The following is a 14097-nucleotide window of genomic DNA, read 5'->3' on the forward strand; positions in this document are numbered from 1 at the left end:
TTTCCTGTTTGTAAATCCCTGTGTAGTCAAACAAAAATAACAATTGGTGACAAGGTGTTTTGGTTCTCTCCATACTATAGGTACAGCAGACAACATTGCATTTTTACCTTTCCATCAATTAATTATAATTATATTATAATTATTAGGAATAGCGTTACATTGTGTACGTATTCAATGCTGATCACATCACCCCCACTCACGACCGGATCAACAAAGTGTGGGGCGTTACCCCCACACCCCCTATACGCCTTCATGGCGTGGTGCTATGCACAGGGGAACACTTTACCTTTACCTTTACCTTTACGTATTCAAAATGCCATTTCCGGAAATGGCATTTTTTTTCTCAAGACTAGAATGAAAGGGATTATAAATATGTATTTTACATCCCAATCCCGTCCCGACCAAAGATTTTTGTCCTGCACACCTCTAGTTACGGCAGTCATGATGATTCTATTGCCTGTGATGAAAACGTTCTTTCCTTATTTTGTTCAACATGGCAGTAATTGCTGTAACTTACAGTCTGCAAGTCATAGAAAATGATAATAAAATATCACCACTCGAATTACATTGTCTTTTCCCATATCACAGGGGGACATACTTAGCACCGTCTACTCTTTAATTATATAATTAATTATATAATTAATAATAATATAATATATAATTAATAATATATATAATTATATTAATTATATATATATATATATATATATATATATATATATATATCAGGTGCCTAATCCTTATCCTGGTCTTCAATGTTCATTCCAAGGTAATGTTTGTAGTACTTCTTTATGATGGATCGAATCATCTTCTTATGCCTTGCAAAGACCAACTCTCCACAGATATATGTAGCAGAAGCTACCTGGTTGATTTCGACAGGCAAAGTATATCAACTTAAACGAAAGCTGCAAACACAATGCTTAGTATTTTGACAATAACTTGCAGTTACATCATGTAGCTTAGTAACAGAAGTGCCAACATCTGAAACAGAAGCTCAGAAGCAGATGTTGCCAACTGCTCATCTAAATATTCCCTGCATTTATCAGGAATGGTGAATCTGAGTAAAACGAGGGTTTATTTCCGGAAATGGCATTTTTTTTCTCAAGACTAGAATGAAAGGGATTATAAATATGTATTTTACATCCCAATCCCGTCCCGACCAAAAATTTTTGTCCTGCACACCTCTAGTTACGGCAGTCATGATGATTCTATTGCCTGTGAGTAGTGCAGGTGGCCGGGTTCTGAAACCGAAAATGAGGCTCGGTGAGGCTCGCCTTAATGGATTTCTCTCGTAAGGCATGAGCCTCATTTTCTCGCAGTGTTGCCAGCTCACCCCAAGAATATTTCACCATGTGATATTTTACAGGCGAAGCTAACCTACAAATGGGAGTTGGCAACACTGGCAACATCAATTGCGGTTTAGTGTTGCCAACTCACCTCAAGAATATTTCACCATGTGATATTTTACAGGCGAAGCTAACCTACAGAGTAGTGCAGTGGCACGGGTTCCACGCCCGAAAATGGCGCTCGGTGGCGCTCGCAGTGTTGCCAGCTCCTCACTCGAAAAAATCACCAAGGTTTTTGTTTTTGGGTATAACCTAACCTCAAGCAAGGAGCTGGCAACGCTTGAGGCTTTCTCGCAGTGTTGCCAACTCACCCCAAAAAATATTTCACCATGTGATATTTTACAAGCGAAGATAACCTACGAATGGGAGTTGGCAACACTGGCAACATCAATTGCGGTTCAGTGTTGCCAACTCACCTCAAGAATATTTCACCATGTGATATTTTACAGGCGAAGCTAACCTACAAATGGGAGTTGGCAACACTGGCAACATCAATTGGCGATCAGTGTTGCCAAATCACCTCAAGAATATTTCACCATGTGATATTTGACAGGCGAAGCTAACCTACGAATGGGAGTTGGCAACACTGACTAGTGGAGGTAGCCGGGTTCACCAGCATCAATTGGCGATCAGTGTTGCCAACTCACCCCAAGAATATTTCACCATGTGATATTTTACAAGCGAAGCTAACCTACGAATGGGAGTTAGCAACACTAGCAACGTCAATTGCGGTTCAGTGTTGCCAACTCACCCTAAGAATATTTCACCATGTGATATTTGACAGGCGAAGCTAACCTACGAATAAGAGTTAGCAACACTGATTAGTGTAATCAGCTCAGTTGAGCGCCATCAATTGGCGATCAGTGTTGCCAACTCACCCCAAGAATATTCCACCATGTGATATTTTACAAGCAAAGATAACCTACGAATGGGAGTTGGCAATATTGACTAGTGTAATCAACCCGGTTCTGCGCCATCAATTGCGGTTCAGTGTTGCCAACTCACCCCAAGAATATTTTACCATATGATATTTTATTTCCAAGTCCCGGGGACACCAATGTATATCGTGATTTTTGTAAACTTTTCTCGGGAACGATGTGCCACACACACGCGCGCGCGCCTATCGGCAGATTACGTTTCGCGTATTTATTCGTTGCGCTGACACAGCGTGATGAGTAAATAATGCATTTTCTCATTTCTGAAGTATGAATGCACTTTATCGTAATCTTCCAAGTCCCGGGGACACTAATGTTTGTATATCGTGACTTTTGTAAACCTCTCTCGGGAACGATGTGCCACACGCACGCGCGCGCGTGCTTCTTTTTTATTTCTGTATTATGGCGCAAACACATCTAGAAAAACTACAATTTTGTTCCCTCTCCTCTCTGCGTGTGCTATCAATGTTGACACAATAACGCAAATTCAACAATACGTAGGCTTTGGGACGACGGAAGTTACACAACGGCAAGCCTCGTCAGTACACCTACCCCCAACATCCGGAGTGTGCAAGTACATAATAGCGGGCTGCTTGGGCGTATACAATTTGTTTTGTTTATATTTTGTTTCAGAGCGGGCGAGATGCCCGAAGATTATTAGATATCTGGAGCATGCAGGCACACAACAGCGAGCTGGGATGGAAGATCGTCAGCACATCCGGAGCGTGCAGGTACATAATAGCGAGCTGCTTGGGCGTTAGCGTGGCTTCGCCGGATGCAATACACACGATGCTTAGGTTACAACAGGTTGTTAACATTAGCTTTGGGGAAGAGTGTTCTAGAGAAGATTGTCTCAGAACATTTTCATAGTTTCACACCTCTATTAGATTGGTAGAAAAATATATTAGTGGGCAATAAAATCAGAAGAAGATTTGTGTCTAGCAAAAATAAGCTAAATAGAATTACACATGCATACAATATTTATTTTTTTCTATCTACAATCATATTTTTCTTATATATTTTTTTAATTTTTTTTATAGGGTTGATTAAAGCACATATTTGAGGAAGACAACACTCTACCACCAACAGATCACATATAAATAAACATACCCCGAAAAAATGCGCTCCATGAAAAGTTGCCCTGTGTGTAAAAGAACTATATCAAGCAAAAATTTTGCAAGACATTGTCGCACCTGCGTGCCAGGCAAGCATTTGGCTGCCACCGAACTGTGTTCCGGATGCAATAAACACATTACAATTGCGTATGCCAAGAAGCATAAGCTTACTTGTCTAAGCAAAAGTACATCTGGTGCTCAACCGTCGACCAGCTCAACCAAAAGGAAAGCGGAAGCCGACATGCCACTATCCGCCAAGCGCATCAAAACTGTTGCGAAAGCGAACCAGTTTGCTTTCGAGCGTTTGTTAGAGGACTTTCCCCTTACTTCGGAGGACTCATGCGACGCGCGTAGCTTTTTGGAGAACGTACAAGCCCAAATTATTTCCATCCTCGGCGATGCGCTTGCAACGCACTCCATCAAATTCTACGCATCGCTACGTTGTCGGTACAAGAAGCCGTCTGATGAAATTTACAGCTTCTGCCACAACACCAAGGCGAAGACGCTGCATCTGGCGGATGTCGACAACCTCGAGGTCATCTACAACAAGTTTGCCGAGGAGCTGGTGGCAAAGCAGGAGGAACATCAAGCCAAGGGCTCGGGAGGTTCGTTGTGTGGTGAGCCTCACGAACTGCGCGTCAAACTTTGCAAGTTTGTGCCTCTCTCCGCCTCCAGCTACGTCCGCTTACCATCTGCCATTGCGGCAAAGAAGGCCGTCCTGAACATTCAAAACAGTGACGCCAAGTGCTTTCTCTGGTCGGTGCTTCCAGCATTACACCCTGTCGACCGGAAAAACCAACCACGCCGAGTTAACCACTACCTACCCTACGAGCCAGAGCTGGAAGATGCGATGGCTGGGATCGACTACCCGGTGGCGCTTTCGGACATTCGCAAGTTTGAGGCCCGTACACACAACCCTCGGTTGGCTATCAACGTTTATGGCGCCACCGACGAAAATGTGGTGTACCCTATTCGGGTGAGCGACGTAGACGACGACGGTGCGCAGGAAATTCACCTTCTGCTCATCAAGGATGAAACTCGCCACCATTACACCCTCATCTGTTCCCTCTCTCGGCTTGTTTCGAGCCAGCTGAGCAAAGACAAAACCCACATACAAGTTTGTCCCAGGTGCTTGTCTACATTTCGTAATCGAGAACAGCAGGATTACCAGCGCATCAGAGGTCGCAACATCGCTGCCGAGAAGCTCGCTAGCCACAAACTTTATTGTAATGCCAACAAGCCTGAGGTGATAGTCTTACCCAAACCTGGCGCCGTGGAGCGTTTCCACATGCACGGTGCCATGGTGGAGCACCCCGCTATCATCATCGCGGATTTCGAGGCCTTCCTCAAACCCCTGTCCACTTGCGATCCCGATCCCGAAGTTTCCTCCACCACCCCTTACCAACTCCACGAGGCATCCAGTTTCGCATACATTGTGGTGCGACGAGATCAACACATCGCCCCCGAGCCCTACGTGTACCGTAGTCCCGACGCAGCCAAACACTTCCTCGAGAGGATGGTTGTCGAGGCCATCGAGATAGGGAAGGTACTGTTGGCTCCCAAGTCTATGCTCCCACTGTCCCCCGATGATCAACGTAGACACGACGAGGCCATCTCTTGCCCTGTCTGCGACGAGGAGTACACCGCCAACAACCGTAAAGTCCGACACCACGATCACTTTAACGGTAGGTTCGTTGGTCCTTGGTGCAATGATTGCAACCGTATGGCCCGGGACCCACGCTTCATCCCTGTGTTTTTTCACAACGGCTCGGGGTACGATTTTCACCACCTGATCAAGCATCTTGGGTACGACGACATGCGAATTAACGTTCTCGCCCAGAACGAGGAGCGTTACATCAGTGTGAGCAAACTAGTGTCGATCCCGGGAGCAGACTCTACCGTCGAGCTTCGCTTCCTCGACTCCCTGAGGTTTCTCCCGGCCAGCCTCGATGCTCTTGCAGGGAAGCTGAGCAACGAACAAATGCTTATTACCTCTGCGAATTTTCCGAACTTGGACGCCGGTCTCTTCAGGCGTAAGGGGGTCTACCCCTACGAATACGTCACCGACTCTACCAAGTTTGCGGAGACGTCGCTACCTCCCCAGGCGAAGTTCTACAGTCAGCTACGAGGCTCGAACATTACCAACGAAGAATATCATCACGCCCAGTCCATGTGGCGCGAGCTAGGTTGTCGAACTCTCGGAGACTACCACGACGCCTACCTCAGACTTGATGTGACGCTCCTCGCCGATGTGTTCCAGGCGTTTCGTGCAACTGCGAAGACCATCTACAAGCTGGACCCCGCCTACTTCTATAGTCTCCCCGGACTGGCGTGGTCAGCCATGTTTCTGGTGACAAAAATCAAGCTGGAGCTTCTTTCGGACGTAGACATGGTGCTGTTTGTGGAACGCGCCGTGCGGGGTGGAATGGTCCAGGTGTCGCAACGGCACGCGCGCGCCAACAACCATCACATGGCTACTGGCTACGACTCCACCCAACCGTCGAGCTACATCATGCACACGGATGTGAATAACTTGTACGGGCACTCCATGATGCAGCCACTCCCTTTTAGAGGGTTCGAGTGGGCCGATCCTTCCAAATTCGACATCGAAAGCTTCGACGATTCGGAACATGGGTTCTTCGCCGAGGTGGACCTTGAGTTCTCCGAGAAGCTGCAGGATTTGTTCTGCGATCTCCCCCCTGCACCCGAGTTCAAGTGTCCACCCGTTTCCAACCAGAAGAAGCTCGTCATGGATTTCGAACCCAAGAAGAATTACATCCTGCACTACCAGAATCTCCGGTGGTTGATGCAGCAAGGGGTCACGGTCCACGCAGTTCACCACATCCTCAAGTTCGAGCATTCTCCGTGGTTGCGCCCATATATCGAAGTCAACACCAAACACCGCACCGCAGCCACGTCCGAGTTTGATAAGGATTTTTTCAAACTCATGAATAATGCGGTGTTTGGCAAAACCATGGAGAATGTACGGAATCGCGTGGACATAAAATTGGTGACGAGGAAAGAGCGATGTCGTCAGCTTGTCGCAAGTCTATTGTTCAAGTCTCGAACAATCTATAACGAGCAGCTGGCTCTGATTCACATGAAGCAAGGTGAGGTGAGGCTCACCAAGCCCATCTACGTTGGAGCCACTGTTCTGGATCTGAGCAAGCTCCACATGTTCGAGACGTACTACGATATATTACGTCCACACTACGGCCACAACATCTCGCTTCTCTACACGGACACGGACAGCTTGGTGTACCACGTTCGCACAGCCGACGCATACGGGGATATAGCCACAGTTCCATCTTTGGTTAACCTCTTCGACACCTCGGGCTATCCCCAGCCGAACCAGTACGGCATCCTGGCCCGCAACAAAAAAGAGCCTGGCAAACTCAAAGATGAGAAGGACGGAGACGTGATTCTCGAGTTTGCAGGTCTTCGCGCCAAGGCCTATACCATCAAAGCCGAGGGCAGCGTTACCAAAAAGGCCAAGGGTGTCGGCAGACAGGTGGTTCGGGAGCATCTCACATTCGAGGACTTCGTGGATTGCCTCAAAACCAGGTCGTCGATTCTAAGAGCAGAACAGCGCATCCAGAGCGTCGACCATGTGTTGACCACCAACAAGGTGAGGAAGATTGCCCTGGATCCCAACGACGACAAGAGGTGCGTCCTCGAGTGTGGAATCCACACATTGCCTTGGGGACATCGTCGTTTAGAAATAAATAAGAATTGCACACAGTGCAAATAAACCAGCATGCCTATGAACTTGTTCGGTTTCAAAAAAAAATCATCATGGAAACTGCACCGTCCATACCACATCATGAAGTCTTACCTTCCGTGTTACCTAAACTCAACGGTCTGTTGATCATTCATCTCAACAGCATTTGGACGAAATTGGATGAAGACGTCGGCAAAACTTTTTACATCTTCAACAACAATTTACATTTTTACGAAATTCCGATCGGTGGGAAACTTCAAATCACCGTGAATCCGGAAAACGTAGGCGAAATCAAAATATCTACCGGCAAAAACATTTTTCGAATCAAGCACGACAAGATGCTTTCTAACATTACGTACGATGTTTCCGCAGGAGATTATCTTTACGTTCAACTCCTGGGACATTACGACAAACTCGTTCCTCTCTTCGTAGAATTACGAATCGTCTATCCTATTATAAATAACCGTTAACCAAAATGCCTAACGATATTTTCGGCAACACCAAGCGTGTAGACCACGCAGAAGAGATTCTCATGTTGGACGTCCGAATTAAAAAGTTGAGGAGCGATTTGATCGCTTTGCAGGAGACCTTAAACAAAAGTTTAGAGTCCGAGATCGCTACGCTCCAAACGCAATGTCTCGACCCCATTCTGAAAATCGATTCCGAACTGAAAACGCTCATAAAAAATTATGTCGACGTACCTTCTTATGACAGCGTTCAAAATATACAGTTGAGCGTGGATTCGCTTCAAAATGATTTGGCCAAATTACAGCAATTTCAATCGAAAAATGAAGATTTGGAAAAATTGAAACTCGAAATCGAAGAACGAACTTCCGCAATCGAAAAGAATTTCTCTGAACTTCAAACTGTCGTGAAGGATATCGATGTAGAACGCTTGCACGTCGTTGTTTCCAAATTACAAGAAGAATTCACCAGCACGTTGGAAGAAATTAAATCCAAGTTACAGACTTTGGAAGATACAATGACGAACCTACCATCGTCAGACGAACTGCAGGTCATCGACAAAAGCGTCGCGAACATAAAAATTCAATTGGAGGCTTATCAAGATTTCGAACACATTCAAACCACCATCGCTACGCTTCAGGCGTCTCTGGAGTTGATCAACGAAGAAATTAAAAATATTCACGCTGAAGCCAGTGCGTTGACGAGCATACAAGACACGTTGAGCACGGTTCAGCAGAAGATCGAATATTTGGAAAATTTGAACGTCGAAACGAATCTTGCTCATTTTCATCATGTGCTGGACAACATACAGGGTGACTTGGAATCGTTACGGACGAGCGTACCTTCGAGCGAAGATTTGGAAAAATTGAAATCGGCGGTGACGGCACTATCCGATTCGAGCGACATCAAAAGTTCATTGAGCGATCTCGAGAGTAGGGTGGCCAATCTCCCCACCTCCAAAGAATTACACGCTTTAAAAAGGAACATATCACGTATGCTGAAACGACTAGAAACGGAAACGGCGAACGTGGAACAGATTCGAGACGAACTTGCTTCGCTGGTGTCGACGCTGCCCACTTCACAGAGCGTCGCAGACCTTCACACGCAGTTTACCGAGATGCGAAGCATCGTGAACGATCTTACCGAGAAGAGCTCGAAATTAAATCAAGTCGAGAACCTTCAGAGTATCGTCGTCAACATCAGGGATCAAGTTGGAGTGCTGGAATCCACGCAGGAATCGACGCTGGCCTCTTTCGGTACCAAATTACAAGAACTCAACGAAAACTACAAGCAGTTGAACGTGGAAGTGAAAATCAAACCGTCATTTTCTACAGTAACGGATACCATAGTCGAATATTTGTTGCCCGTACAAAATACACTGGGACAGCTTCACAGCAACCTCGTTAGCGTCGATACTAAATTCGCTAAACTGCATTCTCTGCAAGCCATCGAAATCAACAGCGTACCCAATCAACAGAGAATCTCCACGTTCGTCGAAGGTAACAAACTGTACATGTTGCATCCTTATCATCCGTACTACAAGTTTCTCCTCGATGGCACGATTCAGATAAACGAATTTTCGTACTGGTCTCACGGCAGAAAAGCTAGCGTTCCCACCATGACCTTAATATCGAATCGTGGTGTTCAGAAAGCAGGAAACATTCCTCTGGCACGTTGGAACGAAACGCGCAACGTATATGAAATACACGAAGACGAAGATCTTACCGTTTTCGACGTGAGTGCCGGCGATAAGCTGATCGTTCAAAACACAGGTGAGGTGCCACCCTCTTTGAATCCCATCACGCTGGTGCTTCTCTTCAAACGTAATCTCTAAAAAAATGTCTAGGCAAACCATCGTCCAAGAATTGCATAAACCTGCACGCCGCAACTACGAACGTTTGGCGGTGGTAACCAAGGGCATCGATGACCTCTGGCAAAGTGACCTCGTGGAGATGAGCAGCGGCAATCTAAAAAACGTACATAAATTGAACAAGGGCAACAAGTACCTCCTCACAGCCATAGACACATTTTCGAAATTCGCATGGGCTCTACCTTTGAAGGCCAAAACGGGGACGTGCGTCACGGAAGCATTCAAGACAATTTTTCGCGAAAGCGGCGGCAGACGACCACGGTTTTTGCAAACAGACAACGGTAAAGAATTTTACAATGCCGTATTCCAAAAGTTTATTCAAAAACATGACATTCAACATTATTCGACTTTCAGTCACATCAAAGCCAGCATCGTGGAAAGATTTAATCGAACCTTGAAAACACACATGTGGAAACGATTCACGCTTCGGGGAAATTACAAATGGGTCGACATTCTGCCGGAACTCGTCGATACCTATAATAATACGGTGCACGGAACGATAGGTATGAAGCCAGCTGACGTTACCAAGTCCGACGAGCAGCGATTAATTTCCAGCGTTTACTGTCCAAAGTACACACCCACGACAAAAAAACCTAAATACAAAATTGGAGACGAGGTGAGGGTCAGTAAATTGAAGCAAACGTTCGACAGGGGTTTCACACGAAACTGGAGCACGGAACTTTTTACCGTGGTTCGAGTTCTACCCGGAAACCGTCACACGTATATAATAAAGGACAGTGGCGGTGAAATTTTATTGGGGCGCTTCTACGAGGAGGAACTCTCTAAAACTAAATACCCCGACACGTACCTTATCGAAAAAGTTTTGCGTAAGAGAGGCGACAAACTTTTGGTGAAATGGCTGGGACTTCCGGACACGAGTTGGATCGATTCAAACGAAGTGATTCTATGAGTGCGTGGAATGTCGTGAAACGTCTACCTGATTCGGAAAATCGAAAGAAGAAAAGGAACGGCGAGTTGCTTCCCGACAGCATCCGCTGTCTGATCGTAGGTCCTTCAGGGTGTGGGAAAACGACACTGCTCGTGGACAATTTTCTCCTCGCACCGAATTGGTTAGATTGGAAGAACAGGCACCTGTACGTGTTCTCGAAAAGTTTGGAGCAATCCAAATACCAGCAACTGATGAAACTGTACGATGGTCTGGACATTGCAACGTTCTCTTCGGAAATAAAACCACTCGACGATTGTCGTGAAAATTCAGTCGTTGTGTTCGACGATGTCATCCTGGAAAATCAAAATGAAATTCGCAACTTTTTCACGCAAGGTCGTCACAAAGGAATGGATTGCTTCTTCCTAGCTCAAACGTTTTCCAAAATTCCAAAACAGTTAGTACGCGACAACGCTAATTTCATATGTTTGTTTCGTCAAGATCACACCAACCTCAAGCACGCGTACGATGACTACGTAGGCGGAGACATGAACTACAATCAATTTTCGGAACGCTGCTGCTCCCACTGTTGGAACAGTGACGATTTCGGATTCGCAACGATCGACATGACAAGGAAACCCAACGACGGAAAATACAGAAACAAAATCAACAACTTTCTAAACGTTGCAACGTTGTGAGAAACGACGTGTATAAATAACGTTATGACGAAACGAAAAATCGAAGACGAAAATCTCAAGCTCCGCGATTACCTCGCGAAACGCTTCAAAGGTTGGAAATCCGAGAATCGCGGATTCTACGAAGAGAAGAAACGTCAAGATCAACCTGTGATCGACGCCATCAGCGATCTAGGTAAAGAAATTAAAGGCGTCACGGAACAAAATAAAAATTTGATCAACGAACTCGTACCACTTGCAGCTAAAAGTTACGGCGTACCCACGCCTATTTCGAGCATTCCTTCGACGCTGTTCGAACTGAAGGACGTACCGGCACGACGTCAAGCCATAGGTAGCACGTCGTCGTCTTTGGATAAGATCGAGTTGGGACCTTTGGCACGAGACTACCTGAGCACGGGGAAATTCGACAAGGATGAAGTGTTCGGATTGTATCCGAGCATGGAGAGCAACGAGGGCGGCGGTGTGGTTTGGAAGATTGGAAAATCGAAGGTGACCTTCGAAGGCAACGACATTAAAGTTAATTTAGGCGAGAAGGATAGTTGGAACAGGTATCCGGGTACGGTGGGACTGTGGGAACTCGTTGCCAAAAAGCAGCCGAAAGATTACACCGACGAAGATTACCAGAGTTACAAGGAAATTTTGATCATGACGGATGCCTTGTACCAGAACAACGACGCCTCGCAGAATAGGGTGAAATCGAGCAGCGGCGAGAAGTACAGAAATCTCATCAAGCCGATATGGAACCAGGTCAAAACAGGCAGCGGCGTCAAACTCTACAACACCCTACCCAAAGAGTTCGTTTGGGTGGACGACGTGCGCAAGCTCATAGACCGATTGTTGGTTATTGCAGGAGAGGAGAATGCAGGCAATCGTAATTTCTACAACGAGAAGGTAGGAATTGTGGACATGATCAGCGCCAAACTTTCCAACTTCATCGTGAACGACGACAAGGGCATAGGTTACCTCATTAAAATTATCAACACGCTGCCTCCGAGATTCTGGAACATGGTCGAAGGAAAGGGACTCGTGAACGACATCATCAACAAGTTACCTTTCGAGATGCATTTACCCGGCTACCAGTACTGCGGACCGGGTACCAAACTCGAGAAAAGATTGGAGAGAGGAGACAAGGGTGTAAATCCGTTGGACGCCGCATGCAAAGATCACGACATCGCCTACAACACCACTCGCACCAATCTAGATGCACGTCACGAAGCAGACAGAAAATTAGAGCACGCTGCTTTCGAAAGATTCGTCAGCAGAGACGCATCGCTGGGAGAAAGAGTTGCGGCACTGGGCACCACCATAGTCATGAACACAAAACAAAAACTTGGGTGGGGTATATAAATAACATACAGTAAAAAAAACATCATGTCTGGTATAACCGACTTGCCACACGAACTACTGTGTAAAATATTCAAACATGCAGTAAACGGAGATTGTGAGGATATAAGAAAATTTTTGATCATAGCGAGATCAACGCCGGAATTTCGCATCCCTTGTGAAATGGCTGTCAAGGATTATCTTCGGGAAATTAGCGGCATGAGGTGCGACGATCTCGACACTCTTTTTTCGGCCGCAGGGGAAAAATTAAACAATAGGTTAGATGAACTGCATGAGGCGAGGCAGGGGAGAAGACGATTCACAGATGATTGGCATAAGTCGAAACAAGAGACGGAAGATATCATCACGCACATCATCGCATTTTCCGAAGCACAAACTTTCTTCCTCTAACACAGACAAAAAAAAAATCTTCGATACAAAAATCTCGTGAAAAAAAAATATATATATATAAAATAACACACATCGTGAAAAAAAAATAATCTTCAGTGTATATATAAATAACACACATTGTGAAAAAAAATTAAATTTCTCTAACACACACACTGAAAATTTCTCTTCAATATGACGACTGAAAAAATGAGTGACCTCCAAGCATTAAAACAAATGCTAAATTTGTCAGTTGAGTATGTAAAAATTCAGGAATTGGAAGTGGACAAACCTTACACGATAACTTCCGGTTCAATTGTTTCTACCCAGTATGGTCCCAAGGCGCGTCTGTTGCTCAACGCACAATACAGTCTATTTTTACCAGATCGATACGCTAACATGTTATCCGACGAGAAGCTAGCTATTTTAATCGAGAACAAAACTCAAATCGTGTACAAGGGTACAAAGGAACTTCTTGGTAAGAAAACAAAGCACGTAATAGAATTTGTGTAAGGGCTCTGCGCGGAGTATATCCTTGAAAAAAAAATTACACGCAACAAAAAAATCTCAGAACATTTATATATAAATAACATACCGAAAAAAATTACACAAAACAAAAAAAATCTCAGAACATATATATAAATAACATACCGTGAAGATAACATATAGAGCATCAACATGAAGCCCAAGGGTGTCGTGTACCAGATACCATACTCCAATCTGAAAAATCTAGGTGCCCTCGATGGGTTACTCACCAAGAAACAACGCGAGAAGAAACGTTCTTGCTTGACGAAAGGACACGGAATGAAATTACTTCTCAGCACACCTCAATTGAGACGCTTGCAGCGTTCGCGGAAACAGCAAAAAATCGGAGGTTTCATATTCAGCATCCCGGCCATTCTGGCAGCATTGGGGGCCGTTGGAAGTTTGGCCGGCGGAAGCGCCGCCATCGCGAAAACCGTCATCGACTCGAAGAAGAACAAGGCGGAACTGGAAGAACAAAAACGTCACAATCTGGCTATGGAGAAGAAGGGGAAAGGTATAACCAAAAAGCAAAAAAGCAACCTCGATGCTTTGAAAAAATAAAAAAAAAAGAAGAAGCCCTGTCCAACTTCGATATTGAATCTCTAATCGAACTGTTGGGAATAAGAAACTTCAGGGGTGTTTTCATGTCCGATTCTCTACCTTCTGCTGTGAAGAAAAAGGAGTATGGCGTGGTCAACCTGGACAGTTACAAAAATCCTGGTACACATTGGATATGCTACCTCAAAATTAACGATAACAATGCATTTGTTTTCGATTCGTTCGGTGGCACACCACCTGCCAGGTTGGTGAAGTATCTCAGTGTTGCCAA

This window comes from Lepisma saccharinum, chromosome 15, assembly GCF_977018435.1.
Source record: "Lepisma saccharinum chromosome 15, izLepSacc3.1, whole genome shotgun sequence".
Taxonomy (NCBI): Eukaryota; Metazoa; Arthropoda; class Insecta; order Zygentoma; family Lepismatidae; genus Lepisma; species Lepisma saccharinum.